A 22941-nucleotide genomic window follows, 5' to 3' on the forward strand; every position below is an offset into this window, starting at 1 on the left:
GGTAAGGGCTGAACCTAGAGACCCACTGCAGTTATGGAATAAACATAGGAGCCTAATGAGAACTTAGGGAGTGATCGAAGCATTGGGACCTATTCACACAGCAGTCACCCAGCAAGGGGTATAATACTTCCTTGCCATCAATGACCTTGCCATAGCAGCAGCTAAATTCTAATATCAGACTTCTAATCGGAACATCAAAAATAGGGAACCATTCAATTATGAGAACTTTAAGCTAGCTACTAACCGCTTGGGTATCTATGGTGCCCTCATTTTGAGAGAAGGCCCATATTGATTAGGCTATAGGTTCCAAAGTCCGGTCATTTGGCACCCTCCACTAAGATATCAAGCTTTATCTGAAATGCCTGAAGGTCAGACTGGACATCTTTTTGAGTACCTAGCTAGGCATCATGGCTATAGACCACCTCATGAGATCCCTTCTCCAGCCTATTCCCTCACTGCCTTGCATGTCAATTACAATGTTTTCATGAGGGCATGAAAAAGGGTAAGCAGGGGGTGCTTTGAGCACTAGAGAAGGTATGTAATTACCAATTATTTTGTCATCCTTTCCTTAAATTCATAACTTCTTTACATTATGAAATAAATATATGGTGAAAGATTATGATAAAGTTTAAAAGATTTGTGTGCAACATAAAATGACTAATAATTACCCTTTTCTATGCAGAAAAAGAGGAAAATGGAAAATTGTCATTCTAAATGAAACGACAAGATGTAATCAACTGTTGTCCCTTTGACAAGGAACCACATCCAAACAAGACAATCCAGATTGAAGCGTACAAGCTAGGAAAAGGAAGAGGAGATACCAAATCGGCGCAAGAGAACGAGAAGATAACTGAGAGATAACAGTATGGCAAATCCCTCAAGATCCTTTGATCCTGAGTGATCGCTACCTTAACGATTCTCTGTATCATTGATATCTCTACTCGGCTACTATAAGAAGGGACAACATTGCTAGCCCTAAAAGAGGAACTATTGTTGTTTTTATGAAATTCCCTATTGTAACTTAAACTTTGATCATCGACTCTCTCTAAAGGAGCGATTACTGTAACTTTGTTTTAATGCTTAATATATAAACTCTGTTGCTGTTCCATCTTTGATTCTGGATTAATTATAAGCAGTGCATCCCTGGACGCTAAGGGCCCGACCCTGGTGGATCATTTTCTTCTTGTACCATTAATTCTCGATTCCAAGTCGTGTGTGGTTTGATTTCTCTTATCTGCTTTTTTTGGTAATCTATTGTTCCTTATTATTTCATGTATTAGCTTTGTTATATTTCATTCCTATTTGAATAGTAAGGTTATTCTCTGCACAAGAATGTTATGCTACTCATTCTGAAGTTATATTGTATTATTGTTCGAAACTGATATTATTGTATAGCATTGTTGTTCCTTATAGATTACTGTTATTGTTCAATTATAGAGTAACAGTGTTGTGTATTTATAAATCGGTATTACTATCTATTTATCTATGGTTTACTCCCAAGTGTGATTGTTATTCATTGGGATTGTTGTTCCACTGTGATCGCAATTGTTGTTTCTTCACAACCGTAATTAATAATTGTTATGCCGAAACTCAGATTATTGTTCCTTCAACAGAAAAGTGTTGCGTGTAATATTTGATTTGGTTTGCTGTGAATTTACATTTGATCCAGGTTGCTGTTCAATATGTCATAGCTTCCTTTAATTTTTTGTCCCATTTATGTTTGTTGTTTAAATCATTTTTGAGTGAAGATTGCAATTATTGCTTCATTTTCGTAGGCTAAAGTTTTGTTGTTCAATCAAGTTAAATAGACCAGTCGCTATTCCATTTCCTATTATTTGAATTATCATTACTTTAATGTGCACAGAATTATCTGAAACTATAGTGAACATTGACAGTTGTTGTCTAGTTCCCAGGTTGATGATCTTTTCCTTAAATCGCTTCTCAATTACATCAATTTACAGAGGGAGGAGTTATTGTTACTACACCCTTGACTGATAAGTTGCTGTAGTGAATGATTTAAGTCTTAGAGTGTTAAGTTCTTTTTTGAAAGTAAATTTTATTCCAAGAATTCATTTACTCTTGTATTTAAAGCACTATACTACTAGCATTACTCTAAAAATGACCGCCTCATACTGAGTACACTCTTTGAGATAACAAATCGTACCTGGATTGATAATTAATGTAGGGTAAATAGAGGTGAAAAGGACCCTTTTTACTGCTCGACATCTACCAATTCAACTAGTGAGGTATCCTAGATATTCACCAGGGAGATAATTTGATTGCATGGTATTCCCAACAAAATCATATCATATAGAGATTCCATGTTCACTTCCAGGTTTTGGAAGGAGTTGTTTTCATTTTTGAGGGCAAAGTTAGCTTTTAGCACAAATTATCATCCACAAACAAATGGATAGACAAAGAAGGTTAACAGGATTCTTGAGGACATGTAGAGGATGTATGTCATGCATCAACAGAGGAGGTGGGAGTATTATCTTCCATTGGGGGAGTTTTCTTATAACAATGGGTATCATAAACCTTGAGGATGAGTCCATTTGAGGCTCTTTATGGGCAGAGTTGTTGTACTCCTATCAGTTGGAGTGATTCAATGAACATGGTAATGATTGAACCCGATATATTGGCTGAGATGGAGCAGAGATGTAAGTTATCAAGAGAAATTTAAAGGTAACACATGACAGGGAAAAGAGTTATGTGGATTAACATAGAGAATTCAAGGAGTTTCAGGTTGGGGATTGTGTGTACTTACAAATCAAGCCCAAGAGGAGCTCCTTGAGGATTGGGTCATGTGACAAGTTGGCACCTCGGTATTGTGGGCCTTTTGAGATCCTTGAGAGGATTGGACTAGTGGCCTACATATTTGCACTACCACTAACAGTGAAAGTAAAATATGTTTTCCATGTTTCCTTGCTTAAGAGATATGTGTAAGATGTTGATCATGTGATTGATTGGTCTATATTGCAGGTGGAACAATAGGGAGAGTTCTATATAGAGCCACAAATAATTGTGCAGTAGAAACTACTCATGCCCTGGAACTGAGCAATAGAGAAATTTAAAGTGCATTGGAACCACTTTGGGCCTAGTGAAGCTACATGGGAGATGGATGATCAAATACAGGATTTGTATCCTTATTACTTGTTGGTTGAAGCAAATGAGTTTTTGGTTTTTTGTATATATATAATTGTTGTTGTAAATACCACAATGAGTTGTGTTATAAAACTCCAATAAGTAGTATGTTTATTTTGTTTTTTGTGAGAATGTCATTGTAAGTACAACATCGAGCTATTTTGTAAATTCTCCATATGCAGTATGTTTTTTTTCAACGTTTTTCTCGTCATCGGAGTCATAGAACACTGAGGACGGTGTTCCCCCAAGGGGTAGGGGTTTGTAATAGCCTCAGGTTAAAAGTTTCATGTAATAAAGGATATTAAAGGGAAAAATAATAACACCAAGGTCATAGGACACATATTCCAAGTTAAATGTTGTAAAAACATTATAGTGGGCATCACTAGTAGTTTAATAATGGCTACAGAAATCAACAAAGGAAAAGAGACAATAATTGGAATTTAATTATAAAAATAAATGAAAATAGGAGAAAAGGGAGATGAAGAGACACAAGTATGCATGCAAGGGAAATTAGAGAGAAAATGATGAAAATGAAAGGAAAAAAAGACATCAATGATAAAAAGGATTTAGAGAAACAATTCACAATGTTTTGTCAGTTTTTTATTTGGATCAATTTCAGAGAGAGAGAGAGAGAGGAAAGTAAAAAAAGGGCAAGAAAAGGAAATCAAGGGAGAGTAAGGAGAAATGTGCATCAATAACTTTAGTAGGAAGGTTTTGCAGGTAACAAATTGCATATGTGATTTCCTTACTAGGATGTGAATGCATGGTACATGCATTTGATTTTTTGGTTCATTTTCTTTCATTGGCATGGGTTTCTTCTGGATTAAAATTGGTTTCAACATTTCCTTACCATTTATTCAATAGCCATGGTGTGATGGGATTCATTCTTGGTTGAGATTTGGATTGTAAAAAGATTTTAGATATAGTTGAGGTGGTCCTAGGAAAATTAGGGGTGGAGATGGTTTTCTCCGAGAAGCCCTCGACAGGTAGGTGGAGATAGGGAAATTCATCTAAGTATGGTGAATGAATCCCGAGGCATCCATGGTGGTTTTAGGTTTGTGATCTCAGAACCTGTTTAGGTGAGATCACGATAGGTTGAGGGTGGATGTGTTTTAACCTTTGGAGTCCTTGTCTGGTTATGTCTTGGTTTATCTAATGAGATCCCAAATTCATGCTAGGAATATGGAACACGGTTGATTTTTTGAAAGAGAGATTTGATTTAGCCTAATCTATGGTTAGGTGGTACATGAAAGTCACTGAATTTGGTTAGATTTTTCATATGTTAATATAATATATTTTTCCTATTGTGATTTACGAGCACATATGTTGGTTAATTTGATCTTATGGTTATTTTTTCGTGGTTTCTATTATGGTTATGTTTTGGTTATATTCATGATAATATGACGTGCTTTGGCTATGGCTCTTGTTCATGATTTAATAAGTTATTGAAAGGCTGATGAATGAATGGGCTAACAAGTGTTGTTGTAGCTAACTAGAGAGGGAATAGAGTCTTCATGGTGATTTTCATATGAAGTTCAAAAGTTTATGATTAGATATGCATTCATGACCTGTAGATTCTATTTTTATCATATGTTTGAAGAAATGAGTACCAGGCATTGGGAATGTCTAGGTCAAGATCTTGCTCAAGTTCTGAATGGTTGAAATTCTTATCATCTGAGTTATGTTTCTAGAAAGTTATAGGTAGTTCTAGGAAGTGGTATAGAGGCTAGCTTGAAAAAGTGGCATAGATCTCACGACCACATGCACAGAACTAGGGAATTTTGGTCATAACCACATGCAGGCAAGATTATGGATGCAGTTCGAGCCTCATAATTGCATGCATAATGTGTCAAGGGTGTGGTTGGTAGGTGAAGCTAGTGAAAAAGTAGTTCCAACTCAGGATCTCATCATTAGAGGTTGTGGACTAAATTTTGGATGATCTAGTGCTCCTATGAGGTATCAAAAAAATTTCGGTTTGTCAGCACCACTTCCATCACTGGAACTTGGAGGTCAGGTCTTGTCATAGTGACACTCAACTCATGTTTACCCCATAGAGCTTGTAAAAGTGTGTAAATGTGGGAGGGGTGATTACATAGGGTTCATCCTTTTGAATGATAGGTTGTTTGGAAGGTCCCTTATTAGCACACGTGTAAGTGCCTCCTCATATAACAATATAAATATTTGGCTACTTGACCTGTTTTGGTTTCCATGGCTCTAAATTAATTAAATTAGCTTCTCTGTGATAATTATGATCCTCCCATTAAGAAATTAACTTAGGCCACTCCTCCATTGCATGGGTATTTACATGATAGTGTGAACACCATGGTAATTTTGGCAATGGATAATCCCTTATTACATTTCCATGTTCATCACAATTATAACATCTAATTGGCCCTCTTCCACCAATTCTTCCTATTTTATACCCTGCACCTTCACTTTTGCGAGTTGATTCATTTAATCAGAAGGTAGACCAATCCAGTCGATTAGCCAGAGCATCCAAAGATCTTCACTGGTCAGTATTATGTCTGGAAGATCCAAATAACTCATAGAAAATGTTGTTGGGAACTTTGGAATACTTCTACAATATAGGACACAACCGAGGTGAATGACCATAAGAACCAAAAATATCAAAATATTATTTGGATTACATACCTTCTTGGTTTTGAAAATCATGATACTGAGTATGTCCATGAAAGGGAACATACATTAATACTTGCATAACTCCTCCCGAACGTCCTAATTATATAGGAGGGGGTCCTAGTGGAACATTGGAGGGTCCCGCAACTTGAAACCTTGGACACTTTGTAACATGATCCCCCTCATTGTAACAACCTATGCACCAAACCTAAGAATGAGTAGGTTTTGTAGTATTCAACTCCAATTTTTTAGTCAGGATAGAAATTTGATTTTTTAGATCATTAAAAGTAAGATGAATGGAAGTAGAGCCTGGTTTAAAGTGGCCAAGACATCCCACCATAGCTTCAATCTTAATTGCTTCTTCTAAGGCTTCTTGCAAGGAATTGATCTTCTTCTTTGTCAAAGATATTCTTGTTAAGGGAAATAAAGCTTGAAAAAAGCATTTGTTCTGGTGATCTACGTAAACCTTTGCATGCACTCCCATGAAGTCTCCCCTTCCTTCTGCCTGAGATCCTACAACTCTGTCAAACCCTCCTACTTTGTCTGAGGTAGTTTGAATTCCTTAATAAACTATTCTCTTAATACATTGATAGCGAATATTAGATATTTGGTGTATACTTCATTGCACCGAGAGGCACTCTACAACCCAGTAGAGGGGATTTATGTGTAATGTAATGTAAGTAATTTTGTCAACATTGATTAAATGCTAGGAAACATATATATAAGAAAAACAATTAACAAAAAAAACAAAATTAATTATTGGCTATAAATGTAAAAGGTAATGTAAAATGTAGAACGCAAAGTGTGTAATGCAAAATATAATGTAAAATGTAATGCAAAATGTAAAATGTGAAAACCATATAAATTAATATAATTATTCCATAACCATATTTAAATTGAATTAATAAGCATAGAAAAATGTAATACTTACAATAAACTTACAATACAATAAGATTTTTAACCCTGCATATTCACCCCACTTAACCATGGATATTATTAATTTGTGAATAGGCTTTATTATAATAACATGACCTAATACAATGGCTTATCAATACCAGACGCCAAAAAACCACATTTAAATTTAATTAATAAGCACATAAAAACTTAACACTTAAAATATAACAAGATTATTAACCGTGGATATTCACCCCTACTTTACCATGGATATTATTAACTTGTAATTAGGCTTTGTTACAATACCATGGGCCGGTAACATGGAATATCAATATCAAAAGCCAAAAAACATAACTTATTTAACAATAAAAATAATTTTATTTTATAACATTTTTTTAATTAAATCTAAAAGAAAAAGGTTATAATTACTTTTGAGATATATTTAAACCCTCTATCCTCACTACTACTAAAAATATTTTGTAGGTATTTTAGAGTGAGAGAAGGATAGAGGGAGGGAGAGATAGATTAATTTATAGGGGGAGAAAGAAGGAGGGAATAACAAAGACATAGAGAGATAGAGGTGGAGAGAGAGAGGTAATGGCAAGGGAGAGAGAGAGAGAGAGAGAGAGAGAGAGAGAGAAAGAGAGAGATGGGGGAATAGGGAGAGGTGTGATAGAAAGGGAGAGAGAGGAATGAAGAGATGGAGGACTTGAGAGAGAGAAGGAGAGAGATCGAGGGAGAGAGGCTACTTCTATATGTAAAGTATATAATTTACTTGAGCCTTAAGTAATCCAAGCCTCAAGTTAAGAGTCATGATTACTACTAGCAAGAGTTGTATGAAAGACTACATCGACACATCTTAAGGTTCACACACATGTATAAAGGACATACATGTGGAAAATTAGGTTTTTGATTGTAGGTAATCATTTGTTGAGTGCAAAATAGTGTATATGGTGAATGGCTTAGTGGTAAATTATAAGCGAATTCAAAGTTGGAATAAATAACATTTAACTCAGTTATCTTTTTTTATTGTGTTTATGTATTTATCATAAAACAAACAACTAAAAATATTATTTATTTATATAAACTAGCCTATATCCATATTAACTTTGGATCTACCAACCGTCGAGAGGGATCAAATCTATTGAGGTGCAAACCTCTTTTAGACTAAAAAAATATTGGATCCCTCTTGGTGCTTGGTACATTTGGAGTTAAGATGGATCTAGGATGGTGTGCCATTCAAGAGCTCGCCCCCTCAATCTAGTTTGAAATTCAACTAACTTAGTTGTATCTGGGTTTCCTTTAGACCTCCATATGGCCTCAGATAAATACCAAGTTTTCTCTACATCCTCATCCCCTCAGCCCCAAAAATCAAGGTATCGGGTGAAGGAACCTACTACATTGTCAGTCATTGGAATAAAACTAGGAAAGAATAAAATAAGCCCTCCTAGACCCGATTGAAAAATATTCCCCAAATTTGGCTATCTATAACTAGAAGAACTGCGAAATAAATATACCTTATAAAACTTCAAAGTTTTAACAAGCTTGGTAAAGAACCTTACCATATTTTGATAAAGCACTAGGTGAAGTGATAGACGAGAGATAACCACATTTCTACCTTGCATAACTTTTACTTTGAGGGAAGGAATGTCCTTATGGAACAATCTATGCATCACAAAATAGATCTCTTCATCTATATGGGTACTAGGATCAGTCACCCTAAACTTCAGGTTTGGTGTCTAGGCTTCACCTAGTTCCTAGTGGATATCATTTTCTCTAATTTTATCTCCTTCTTCACCTCCTCTAGCTTCCCTTCCTCTGTTAGATCTCACATCTTTGCTCAATCCTCCCTTTCACAACTCTGGGCTAGACAACACTTCATCTATGTTCTTCAACTCTCTTCGTTTCCTTCTAATCTCTCTCATATTTATTTCCCTCCATTCTTTATATATATGTGCCCTTCTTGCTACCCTAAAATATTATTCATTCCACATCCCTTCCCCGTCCATCGCAAATCTTTCTTAACTTCCGCAGCATGTCATCGTCCACCCCAAGATCCTCCTCCAAGCACGAGGGTTTTAAGCTGCCATATTAGTTGGAGGGAATGATAACAATATTTATTCCACTGGCAATATATTGATCCAAAATGAGATTTCCGTTCGTAGCCATCCCCTTAATCCATATCTAAATAATTCTTCTTCTTTTGAGAAGTACTGATGCTTCTTTGTAGAAAATTCAATAATGTATCCCTCCGAGGTGGATTTACCTAGAAATTGACAAGTTTGATAACCTTGTGGTCCAAGTGATGTAATGCAGCTTGATATGATGTAGTCCAAGTTCGATAGATATGACTAGCACTTCGATCTCTCAGAGAACCCTACAACCTTCTCTACTAGTGTTATAACTTCTTAGGGAACTCAACTCAAAATATATCGTATTGGTCATATGAAGGCTCAGCGAAAAAGGTCTCTTCATGAACACAATCATGCTGATTTTGAAAAAATTATGCTTGTTAAAAAATGAAGATATTGTGCGTTTCCTCCCACCACTCCTGAATAAGTTTCTCTTTAGGATCCTAGTCACCATTATCAAAAAACGCAAATTAAGTTTCAGGGCCCAACAACATTACCATTTTTTGGCAAAAAATTATTTCAGAGACTAATGTTGTAGCCAAGATTTTCCTGGTCATATCATTTTTCATATCCCTACGTGCTTAGAGTCTCATTGTATAGCCTATATTTCCCAAACCAACGAAGCTAACAAAAATCACATTATCCAATTAATTGAATGTTTTTCCCATGATTGAAATGTTTTGAAAATATTAGCATTTTCGAGAAAACTTAAGCATCTTTTATTAATCATGGCCCGTCTGCCCAAAAATGATCAACGGATTACAAATATTGCACCCAACAGTTCTCGTCATTTCAGGTGGAAACTAACCCGTAGTATAGATGGGATCTCCATGCCCAAAATTATCATAGGGTTGTCACACCCTTGATCCATTGACCCTTAAAATTTCTGGGCGTAGACTTATGTTGATTATAGCAAAGCCTCCGCCACCCGAAAGTCGACCCAATGGTGATGGAAAGGATAATCGTCCTGAGGCTAATCCCATGCATGTGATCATATATTGCCTAAACTAACTTACCAAACAACGCACTATCATCATCGCTCTATCCATTCATATCTTTGTTTGATGGTTTCGCATTGAAAGATAAATAAATGGTGTATTATTTGGATTAAATGTTCCCTCATCCGTATCTTAAAGAATTTTGATTACTAAATTGTACTACATTTGTCCTCGGAAAAAGCATCAACCACCGTCTCAGTTTTGCTGGAAAACTCCTGTGCAAAGAGCTAAGTGATTAAAGTATTAGGTAAGTGCGCATGTCTTATCTCTTAGAGTCTGTCATAGTCGTAATTAGTAAACTAGAACATTTGATATCAAATGGTTGAAAACTCAATTGAAGATAGTTTCTTCGACCTGTGGTCCCACGTCAAAGATAAACAGTGGATTAACATCAATATTTATACCATAAGAATGGAATTATAGAAAGTAAGTGGAAAAGAAACATATTAGTGTTTAATGTAAACTAGAGTCTTGCAAGCTACCTTACCAGCATTGCATTATGATCCCTACTCTATCATGTTACTCATAAGGAATTTACACCCAAATACTAGAAGAATTATGTAGGCCGAGAGCCATCAAATCTTTTTTGAGGTATCCCAAAATATTTATCTAGAATGCTCAATCCCCCTGCTACAAGAAAAGTTTTTCGGTTAGAGACCTAACTGAACAATTTTAAAGTTGGATTGACGAGGGAAAGATTAGTTTCTTACAAATTTTAGTAAAAAATCCTAATGAATTTACAACCTTCTCTTTTCCAATTTTGACCCACTCATTAAAACCTTTATATCATAACTTGGTCTCACTCTTAAATATCACTAAGGGTGTGCTAACGACCTCAAGTTAGATGAGTGAATGTTATGTTCATGAAGGAAGTGTTTGTAAATCTAAATGAAACTTCCATAAATTTTCCAGCTTATTTGGCTAGAAATATTTTTTTCGATCTAAATGCAACATCTTAGTTCTTCATCTTTAGGAATTTCACTTAGGTCCACTTGGTTTTGTTCCATTATCCAAAAAATTTCTCTTATACGAAATTTATTAAGGATTATAAGGATAGTTCAAGAAAAGAGAAGCACGCAGAATTTTTGTCTACAACCTTATACCCAAGGAAAGTCCTCGAAGGTTATGCAAAGTTTATAGATAATTTGTCTTTCTATATGAAAATTAAACTACTACAAAGGGTTGTTTATAGGATATCCATAGCATCTAGAAGGATTATTTACATAACACAAGAAACTAGTGTTGGACAATGATTTTTAATGCCCAACTTTACTGTCATTGGTGATTTCTTATAGGATCAAAAATCCGTTCCTGATTAATTGTTTGCTCTGGAATTGGCTAGACAAAGGGTATAACTGAATTATTTCCATTTTCTGTCTAAGAATAAAATTGGAAAAAGACATACCCTGGAATTTTGATCATTTTCATATTTTTTCATATTTGAGAAAATCAGCTAGCCTACTTGCATATACTCATATTTCAAAGTGTGAGACTAAAAGTTAGCTAATGTTGAATGAGTCATTGTGAATGATGAAAATATAACAACCATGCAAGTATTGTAAATATTCATGGTTCAACCCATCTCTGTTGATCAAAGGAAAAGTAAGTAGGAACTACCTCCATCATCTCAGGCGAGCACAAATAATGCAGCTTTTAGCTTTCAGTATAATCCTTTTAAGAGGAAAGTCACATAAATTAGTGTGAAAGAAATACCTCTAACGTTGAAAGATATAAAAATTAGTGAGGAGAATGACGAGGGGATTTTGTTTCAAAAATCAAATGATGAGATGTTGAAGTAGATTGAATAGACTATGGAGGAGGCTAAGACAACATATTCAGGAGCCAACATTATATTGATGGATAATTTTGTTACAATAGAAAAAATGATAGAAGTTAAAAGGCAGGGGTTAATGCTAGTGACTGAAAAATATGTTCGTAAATGTGGCTACTTACTTGAATCCTGCTGACGCTTTCTTTGAGCAAACCGAAGAAACAAAAGATAGACCACTCCAAGTGTCCACTAAACATGTGCACATGATCCATAAATATAAGAAAAATCATCTTCCTATATGGCTGCAACAAATTGGGAAAAGGGTTTATAATAATTTGGAACATTACCATATCTGGAAATTCAATAGAAAAACAAGCATACTCTTCATTTTATGAATCTGGAGGAAGCTCATCATGTGCAAGAGGCTCTAAAACAACCTCTTCTATTTCACTACTTTCTTGCAACTCATGATGGTCAATTTGAAGTCTAACATCCTCAAAATATGAAGCTACATGTATGAGTGTTTGTTCATGTAAATCTGGATTGAAAGTTTCTAAAGAAAAAGATTCATCAAATATTTTGAAAATATTACCTTCAATATACTCTTCCACAATCGACACAATAAAATGAAATTATATATCACAGACCCTTTTAATCCCATAGTCTTTGGCTGCATTCTCATGCAACTATTACTCATTACTTTCAAAATCAATGGATGAATGATGAATTTCAAGGATCTTAATGCAAACCAACTCAGAATTAGGATCTTTATCAAGGAAAAGAGGGCATCTAAAATGACCATTATCATATGTATCTTGTGCATCAAGGCTGCTAACCTCTACTAGTTCTCCCTCATGATCACAAGATTGTTGTGAATTGTAATCAACTACAAAAGATGGAAGATGGTTGTCATCATTGAGATACTACTCAATTTCAATTTCATTTAACGGAGAAGACACTTGTTCTTCTTGGTGATGGAAAGGGTTCTCATGCAAAGCCTCTAGGATCTCTTCATCACCATAAGAATTCTCTAGATTTTGAATGAAAATCTCAAAATGTTCATAACAATCCTCAACCAATGACAAAGAAGGATGAGACTCTCTATATTTAAAAAAAAATACTGAATGAAATATTTAAGATAATAAATACTAGCAAATGGAAGACCTTCATACCAAGATCGTTCTTTTCCTTCTAAGGTTCCCATGAACATCTTCATGAGACAATCTTCATGAAATTGAACCTTTAGCTTACGCACATGCATGTGAAATTTAACCAAGTGAAGAGCAACATCATCTCCTTTCTCATCTTTAAACTTCGGAAATTAAGTCTGCCAATATACAAAAGGCATGTGGTTCGGAAAACTTGGAATGTGATCTCGTCTTAAAGGAACATTCCTTCTGGATATAGAACTCATCTCATTTTATGGATCCTGCTGCCAGTGGAGTCTTTGGATCAAGTTGGAGTCGCCAGGTGAATGGTTCAGCCTTCATATGTGTTTAACCGATGTCCACCATTAGCAAATTATATCTAAAATTTGATGATATTTCCTGAGGAATATGAAATTTTTCACGTCCGCAGTATGGTTGCCAAAAATGTTAGCACTCCACAGTGTCCCAAGGTTAAGAAAGGAGACTGATGGAGGTAACCTCAAACTAACTTTGGATCTGGTAGCTAGACCTACCAAATCGGAGAGGGCTTTCTCTATGATCTCACAGCCAATGAGTGCCTAGAGAGGAAGATAGATCTTAGGCTAGATATTCAAATATCAGTAGGTCTGAATTTAGAGTTTGCTGGAGTAGGGTCAATAGGTCTAGGAAACTAGGTCAGGGTTTCAAAAGATTAGCTAGAGATATAATGGGGAAAGGTAGGTATGTTCAATGAAATTTTTAAGTTGTCATGGTGGTGTAGGGTTGAAAAATTGAAGGATCAAAATGATCATATGAGTTATGAATTCATTTATTAGAGAAAATTAAACATAAACATGAAAATATCATCAAACATAGCATAAACATATGAATTCTTCTTGAAGACTACTGAGATGATCACATGAAAGAATTAAGATGGAATTAAGGAGACATAACATTAATATTGATGATAAAACAGAGAAGAAAACATTGTCACAAAATCATACCACAGGAATCCCAAGATAATAGTTGCAAACTGCTTGTATTACTCCTGCAAAAGTGATGGTGTACACTAGCTTCAAACCCTTCGAATAACAAGCATCCAACCCTTCATTTGACTTATATCAGGCTACATATATATGAGAAAATAAATTCCCCATCTCAGGGGTCGAATCCATCATCATAGGAACTATTTACATCAAAATATCTAACCATACCTAAAACTAGGGAGGTTAGAAACCAACTCCCTATTTAGACTAACTGACTTAGTTTGACTTTGAAAGCATTAATTACAATAAAATTCACTCTTACCATCCCTAGAAAAATTAATTACATCATTTAGAATTATCTCAAGACTAATTACATCAAGAAAAATCAACTCTTGACCATGAAAACTTCGAAAATAGGTTTCTCCACAGAAGCACAACGAAATGTGCAGAAGCGTAGTGAATTTTGGCAAGATGTTTTGGAGGCCTTCCCGGAGGATTTTTGGGCTGCAAATGGTATCGTTGGAAATATGGGGATGTCTACTAGGCCTCTGAAGCTTCAATTCTGCAAAAAATCCTCTCCAATACCACTTAAAACTCAATTTTCCACAACTACTCCAGAAGCGCAGCGTGAGGTCCAAAAAGGTGGTAGAAACATGAAAATTGGCTAGTTTTTTTACCTTTTCCTCCCAAACTATGAGCTGAAATGAAAAATAAAGTTGATATATGTGATGTAGGGACCAATATATTTCCATACATGTAAGCCATTTTTCATTTGGAGGCCCTGAGAAAAAGTGCAGCGTGGCCACACTATGCTTCTTGAGGGTCAAATTTATGGGTTTTGTGCAAAAATGAGGCTCAATTATGGAGCAATATATCTCTAACCACAATTTATTTTACAAAATGGGGATATTTTTTTATATAATTAGGTTTTGAAGACACACATCTCTCTGGTTTCACAAATACATTCCCATTTGTTTAGAACCCAAGTTTGAAATTGGTCACTAAAAATGCAGTGAAACAATTGCAGAAGTGCAGTGAAAGTTTGGAGAGTGATTTGGAGGCCTATCAAGAGGATTTTTGGGCTGAAAGTGGTATTTTTGGAAATACTATGATGTATAATACACAATAAAGTCATAAAGAACTATAAATACCTACTCCAAACCCGTGAAAAACTGACTTGAAGTTAAGTTGGCTAGAAGTGCATCAACTCTCCTGTAGAAACTGTGTTTTGGGAATTTATCTCAAATAATAACACATGTGGATATATTGAAGGAGGCTTTTGTTCATTGGTCTATTATTGACAAAAAACCCTTTCACATTTGTGAAATTCATCTTCATTACTTCATAAACGTATTTTTATGTAAGATTTTCCCTGTGTGCAGCAAATGACCTCAAAACCCTAAACATCATGCCAATATCTTCTGCTAATACCAAGAATTCCATCCCTGCTAGGGTGGTCTTTTTTCTCTTCAAATTGGTGGAAAATAGACTAGTCAACTTAGCATAGTAGCCAAATTCTTTAAATCTTTCACAAAACCCTAAGCAGCCAACATCTTCAATGATCTTTTGATGAATGGTGAAGCATTGATCTCCTTCATATTGGAAATCTAGAGATGTTCCATCCTTTGTCATATTTACTCTTCTCACTATCCATGGTATTAGTTTTCATGGTAGAAACCCTAGCTTGTTTGGAGGGAAGAGAAGGGTGGATAAGGAAAACAGGGGAAAATGGGGCAGCGAGTTTAGGTAAGGGATTTCAGGGGATAGGGATTAGGGAAATTTCTAGGAAAATTATAGGGGTAGGGATAGATGTTAGGGAGACTTGGGAGGTGGAATCACTTGAAATGAGTGAGGGGAAGTGGGGAAAAAGGCTAAAACACAGTCCTAACCCAGAATTTGTCAAAAATGCAGTGTGGGCTAGGGTTTTAGGGAAAATTATGGGAATGAGGGAGATGAGTGTGGGAAATGTTTTGGGGAGGTGTATGGAGTGTGTTCAAGAATTTTAGAGTAGGAAACTAGTATTTTTTCTAACTGAAATGATGAAAACACTAAGATAACCCAAAAACACGACATAGAACCCTAAGAGAGGGATTTGACAATTTGCTGAAGAAAATTCACTGAAAGAGAGTTGATGAGAGGTTACACTTACTATATTAGAGCCTCTTGAACCTGTAGAATGCTGACTGAACCTTTTGGTAGCCTTGTTTTAGCTCCAAAACCAAAAACGCGACGTGTTGGTAAAAAATGCAGCGAAGGTGCCAGAAGCACAGCAAAGTGAGGTAAGAAAGGGTTTTAATGAGGAACTTCGATGCTCTGGTGGCTGGGATGAATATGAATGGTGGAGAGGTGCTCTGTGAATATAGAATGATATGTTTGAATGCTTTATATGGTATTTTATAGCTTGAAAAGTCAATTTTTTCTTAGGTGATGAAATGTGATAGTGTACTGCAGTTTTGTAGCTTTATTAGGAAAATTTACATCTCCACGAGGGGTAAATGTACCTTTGGAATCTTTTTGAACACTTTTTCCCTAATTACTACTCCCATAATGATGACACAAGGTGATGACATGACCCCTATATGACCCATTGATGATATGGCCTAATGATGACACCAAATGGACATCTAAGACCATGATTTGGACCTTTAGACCTTTGTAGCATGAATGAACATGAAATCATGACCAAGACACCCTTTTGATGCCTTATCGCAAGGAGTGGTGACATGACCATGATTACATTTTATGAACTTGAATATGGAGGGAGTAGTAATGACCTAGACATTAGCCAATGATCAAATTTTATTTTAAAATATAACAATTTTACCTAATAGCCCTATCAACCACATGGAAAGAGTACATTTGATCACAGGTGACCCATAGAGACTAACATCGACTCCAAATGGGGATGGTAGCTCCTTTAGGAGGTGTCAAGAATACCGTAGATCAGGTAGCCTCATCCATTTGGCGATGGAGTCAAAATAGAACACTTGACATTCAAAAGACTCACTAACTAAACTTAGGAAAAGCTGAAACCAACTTGAATTAACTGAAAAAATTGACTACTAACTGAACTTACATACACATGGAAAAAAACCATCGAGATCTTAGGCCCTTCACCTTGGGCTTTCAAATCTTGATGATAACCACCACCTGCTAAAGATATATATACAATCATGTGCTATGATCCCTATAGTGTAACCAATCCGGCAGATGGCTACTTGAATCCTGCTCACACTTTCTTTGAGCAGGCAGAAAAAGAAAAAGATAGGGCACTCCAAGTGTCCACTGAACATGTGCACATGATCCATAAATACAATAAAACTCGTCTTCTGATATGGCTGCAACAAATTGGCAAAAGGGTCAATAATAATTTGGAACATTACCATATCTTGAAATTCAACAAAAATACAAGCACACCCTTCCTTTTCTAAATCTGGAGGAATCTCATCATGTGCAAGAGGCTCTAAAACAACCTCTTCTATTTCACTACTTTCCTGCAACTCATGATGGTCAAATTGAAGTCTAACATCCTCAAAATCTGAAGCTACATGTATGAGTGTTTCTTCATGTAAATCTGTATTGAAAGTTTCTAGAGCATTAGATTCATCAAATATTCCAAAAATATTACCTTCAATATACTCTTCCACAACTAGCACAACAAGATGCAATTCTACATCACATACCCTTTTAATCCCATTGTGTTAGGATGCATTCTCATGTTGTTGTTGCTCATTACTTTCAAACTCAATGGATGAATGATGACTCTTAGGGATCTTAATGCAAACCAACTAAGAATTAGGATCTTTATCAAGGAAAACAGGTCATCCAAAATGACCATTATCATATTTATCTTGTGCATCAAGGATGCTAAACTCTACTATTTCTCCCTCATGGTCACAAGATTGTTGCAAATTGTAATCCGCTGCAAAAGATGGGAGATGACTCTCATCATTGAGATCCTACTCAGTTTCTCTTTCATCCAAGGGAGAAGACACCTGTTCTTCTTAGTGATGGAAAGGGTTCTCATACAAAGTATCCAGGATCTCTTCATCCATGAACTCTTCATCACCATAAGAATTCTCTAGATTTTGAATGAAAACCTCATAATGTTCACTACAATCCTCAACCAATGCCAAAGAAGGATAATACTCTCTATATTTTTCAAAAAATTCTGAATGAAAATCTTGAAGATAATAAATACTAGCAAATGGAAGACCTTCATAACAAGATCTTTCTTTCCCTTGTAAGGTTGCCATGAACATCTTCATGAGACAGTCTTCATGAAATTGAACCTTTAGCTTATGCACATGCCTATGAAATTTAACCAATTGAAGTGCATCATCATCTCCTTTCTCATATTTGAACTTTGGCAAATAAGTCTACCAATCTACACAAGGCATGCAATTTGGAAAACTTGGAATGTGATCTTTTTTTAAAGAAGCATAGCTTCTGGATATAGAACTCATCTCGATTTATGGATCCTACTACCAGTGGAGTCTTTGGATCAAGTTGGAGTCACGAGGTGAATGGTTTAGCCTTCATATGTTTTTGACCGTCGTCCACCATCAGCAAATCATATCTAAAATTTGCTTATATTTCCCAGGGAATATAAAATTGTTCGTGTTTGCAGTATGGTTGCCAAAAATGTTAGCACTCTACAATTTCCCAAGGCTGAGAAAGGAGACCGATGGAGGTAACCTCAAACCAACTTTATTTTTGGTAGCTAGCCCTACCAAATCAAAGAGGGCTCTCTCTATGATCTCACAGCCAATGAGTGACTGGAGAGGAAGATATATCTTAGGCTAGATATTCAAAGCTTAGTAGGTCTGAATTTAGGGTTTTCTAGAGCAGGGTCAATAGGTCTAGGAAACTAGGTCAGGGTTTCAAAAGATCAGTTGCAGAGATATAATGGGGCAAGGTAGGTATGTTCAGTGACATTTTTGAGTTGTCATGGTGGTGTAGGGTTGAAAAAATGAAGGATAAAAATGAGAATATGAGTTATGAATTCATTTATCAGAGGAAATTAAACATAAACATGAAAATCTCATCAAACAAAGCATAAACATATGAATTTTTCTTGAAGACTACTAATATGATCACATGAAAGCATTAAGATGGAAGTAAGGAGACATAACATTCATATTGATGATAAAACAAAGAAGAAACACTATCACAAAATCATACCACAAGAATCCCAAGATAATAGCTGCAAACTGCCTATATTACTCCTGCAAAAGTGATGGTGTACACTACCTTCAAACCCTTTGACTCACAAGCATCCAGCCATTAATTTGACTTATATCAAACTACATATAGATGAGAAAAGACATTACCCCACTCAGACATCTAATCCATCATCATAGGAAATGTTTACATCAAAATATCTAACCATACCTAAAACTAGGGAGGTTAGCAACCAACTCCCTTTTTAGACTCACTGACTTAGTTTAAATTTGAAAGAAATAATTACAATAAAATTCACTCTTACGATCTCTAGAACAATTAATTACATCATTTAGAATTATCTCAAGACTAATACATCAAGAAAAACCAACTCTTGACCATGAAAACTTTGAAAATATGTTTCTCCACAGAAGCGCAATGAAATGTGCAGAAGCGTAGCGAATTTTGGAAAGATGTTTTGGAGGCCTTCCCTGAGGAGTTTTGGGCTAAAAATGGTATAATTAGAAATATGGGTATGTATACTAAGCCTATGAAGCTTCAAGTCTACAAAAAATCCTCTCCAAGGCCACTTAAAACCATGTTTTCCACAACTACTCCAAATGCACAACGTGAGGTCCAAAAAGGTGGTAAAAGAATGAAAATTGGCTAGTTTTTTTTTACTTTTCTCCAAAACTATGAGCTGGAATGAAAAAGGAAGTTTATATATGTGATTTAGGGACCAATATATTTCCATACATGTAAGCCATTTCTCATTTGGAGACCCTGAGAAAAAGTGCAACGTGGCCACACTGTGCTTCTGGAGGGTTGAATTTTTGGGTTTTGTGCAAAACTAGGGCTCAAATATGGAGCAATATATCTCTAACCACAAAACGTTTTAAAAAACTGGGAAAGGTGTTGTAGATATGGTTTCTTTGAAGGAAAACCTCTCTCAAGTTTTACAAATACTTTCCCATTTGTTCAGAATCCAAGTTTGAAGTTTGTCACTAAAATTGCAGCGAAAATTTGGAGAGTGATTTGGAGGCCTTCTTAGAGGATTTTCTGGACTGAAAGTGGTATGGTTGGAAATATTATGATGTATAATATAAAATAGAGTCATCAAGAACTGCCAATACCTTTTCCAAACCCCTGAAAAATTGACTTGAAGTCAAGTTGTCCAGAAGCGCAACAACTCTCCTATAGCAACTGTGTTTTGGGAATTTCTGTCAAATCATAACACCTGTGCATAAACTGAAGGAGGTTTTTGTTATTTTCTCTATTATTGATAGAAACCTCTTTCACTTTTATGAAATTCATCATCATTACTTTAGAAATGGATTTTGAAGTAAGATTATCCCTATGTGCAGCAAATGACCTCAAAACCCTAAAATTCATGCCAATCACCTCTGCTAATTCCAAGAAGTCCATTGCTATGAAACTAGCTCACAAAAAGATAGAAAAGATAGATCAACGCCTTAGAATTCAACCTCTTCGAGGGGGCAACCTCCTTTACATTACACAAATGAATGATTCCTTGATGATTCAAATGACAAAACCTCTTTTCTATATCTAGGAGTCTAAGGAGTCACAATATAACCCAGTCGACCTATCAATAATAATATAGAGCTACAAAAATAACAATAGAGGGATTCTATGGGGCACAGTAATAACAATATGGGGGCAATAGGGGCACAAAAATATTAATAAAGGATACAACTACAATAGTGATGGTGTAATCACTAGTATTATAGGGACCTAACATGCCCCTCTCCTTCAAAAAAGTGTTGTCCTCAACGCTTGAGTAGTTCTGGATGCTTCTGTATAAAATTCTCATCCTCCCATGTGGAATCTTCAATCGATAAGTTCTTCCACTTGATGAGATACTCCAAAATTGATCGATTTCGTAGCTGTCGAGTTCTTGTTTCTGTGACTGCTTCCGGTTCCAATATAATTTTTCCTTCCTCGTCAAGTTTTGGCAATATTGTTTGAATTGGGAGCTTGTCGCCTATAACCTTCTTTAAACATGAAACATGGAAAAATGGGTGCACTTGAGAAGCTGCAGGAAGCTCCAATTTGTATGCCATCGTACCAATCTTTTGCAACACCTTGTACGGACCATAATACTTTGGTGATAATTTATTATCCTTCTTAGCTTGCTTGAGGGACATTTGTTTATATGGTTGTAGCCGTGGGAATACCCAATCACCTACATCAAAACTTCTTTCACTGCGATGTTGATCTGCCTGTTGTTTCATTCTCTTCTGCACCAACATGAGGTTATCCTTTGAGAGTTGGAGGACTTGTTGTTGATGCTCGATGTGATTTTCCACTGCTTGAACCTTAGAATTTTCTATTAAATATGATGTGATGGATGGTGGCTGATATCCATAAAGTGCCATAAATGGGGTAATTTTTGTTGCTATATGGAAGGAAGTGTTATACCACCATTCAGCTAGAGGCAACCATTTGACCCATTGCGTCTATTTATCAGATACAAAGCAATGAAGATATCCTTCCAAACATTTGTTTACTATCTCAGTTTGCCCATCAGATTGAGGATGATAAGATGAGCTATGAGCTAACTGAGTACCGAGACAAGAAAATAATTCTGTCCAAAAATTTCTAGTGAAAATGGGATCTTTGTCACTTACAATAATCTTTGGGTTTCCGTGTAGCTTTTGAATTGTTTCCATAAATGCAGTAGAAACTGTATTGGCTTTAAATGGATGTGATAATGCACAAAAATGTGCATACTTGGTAAGTCTGTTAACTACCACCATGATGACACTCTTTCCCTCAGACTTGGCTAAAGCTATGATAAAATCCATCGAAACCTCCTCCCAATGTTGGCTTGGAATGGATAAAGGTTGTAATAGACCCAAGGTCTTAATTGTTTTAACTTTATTTTGTTGGAAAACCAAACATTCCGCCACAAAATTTTGAGTATCTAATTTAAGGCCATCCCAAAAAATTCCTTCTTAACCCTGTGGTAAGTTTTTAAAAATCCTGAGTTCCCTCCTAAGGGATAAGTGTGCAATTCCATAAGAATCTTTTGTTTGAGTTGGGAATTCTTACAGAGGTATAAGTGATCTTTGTACCATAACGAATCATTTTGCTAGCTAAATGTATCAGATGTACTGGAATCTTGTTGTAACTTTTGAATAAGTGCCCACACTTTTTCATCATTCTTCAGTTCCTCCCTTGCTTTGTTTATCCAATCTGGTTGGATAATAGAAATGGCGCACAACAATGCTTCCACATCCTCATCCTTTCTTGAGAGTGCATCTGCCACCACATTTTGCTTCTCTTTTTTGTAGATGATTTCAAAGTCATAACCCAACATCTTTGTGACCCAATTTTGTTGCTCTTCAGATGATAATCTTTGTTCTAAAAAGTATTTCAGGCTATCATGATCCGTTTTTACCTTGAAGTGTCTTCCCATTAGGTAGGGTGGCCATTTCTTAAGTGCATGTAGTATTGCCAACATTTCTTTCTCATAAATAGCTTTGTGTAAAAACTTTCCCTTGATTGGACGACTTTCAAAAGCAATGGGTCTTTCATAACATCACCAATTCCATTTCCTGAAGCATCCCATTCCACAATAAAGGTTTTTGTGAAGTCTAGTGTAGCTAAGATTGGTGCTTGGCACATTGCCTCTTTAAGATGTTCGAAGGCCTTTCTTGCTTCTGGAGTCCATGAAAATGCATCTTTCTTCAATAATGTTGTTAGAGGTGCTGCTATTCTCCCATAATTCTTAACAAACTTGCGATAATACCCTATCAACCCGAAAATCCTCGCAGATGCTTTATGGATGTGGGGATTTTCCATTCCTTAATGGCTTTAATTTTGCTAGGGTCTACCTTAACTCCTTCATGAGATATAATATGACCCAGATATTCCACCTCTTGTAATCCAAAGAAACATTTGGATCTTTTTGCATATAATTGTTTCTCCTCCAATAGTTGTAGTACCTTGTCAACATGTTCAACATGATCCTTCCACGACTTTCTGTAGATTAGTATATCATGAAAAAATACTAACACAAACTTTCTAAGGAAGGGTTTGAAAATGGAATTCATCAAACCTTGAAATGTA

This window comes from Pinus tabuliformis, chromosome 2_1 (assembly GCF_031772625.1).
Source record: "Pinus tabuliformis cultivar Carrire ecotype Pingquan chromosome 2_1, CPIR1, whole genome shotgun sequence".
Lineage (NCBI taxonomy): Eukaryota > Viridiplantae > Streptophyta > Pinopsida > Pinales > Pinaceae > Pinus > Pinus tabuliformis.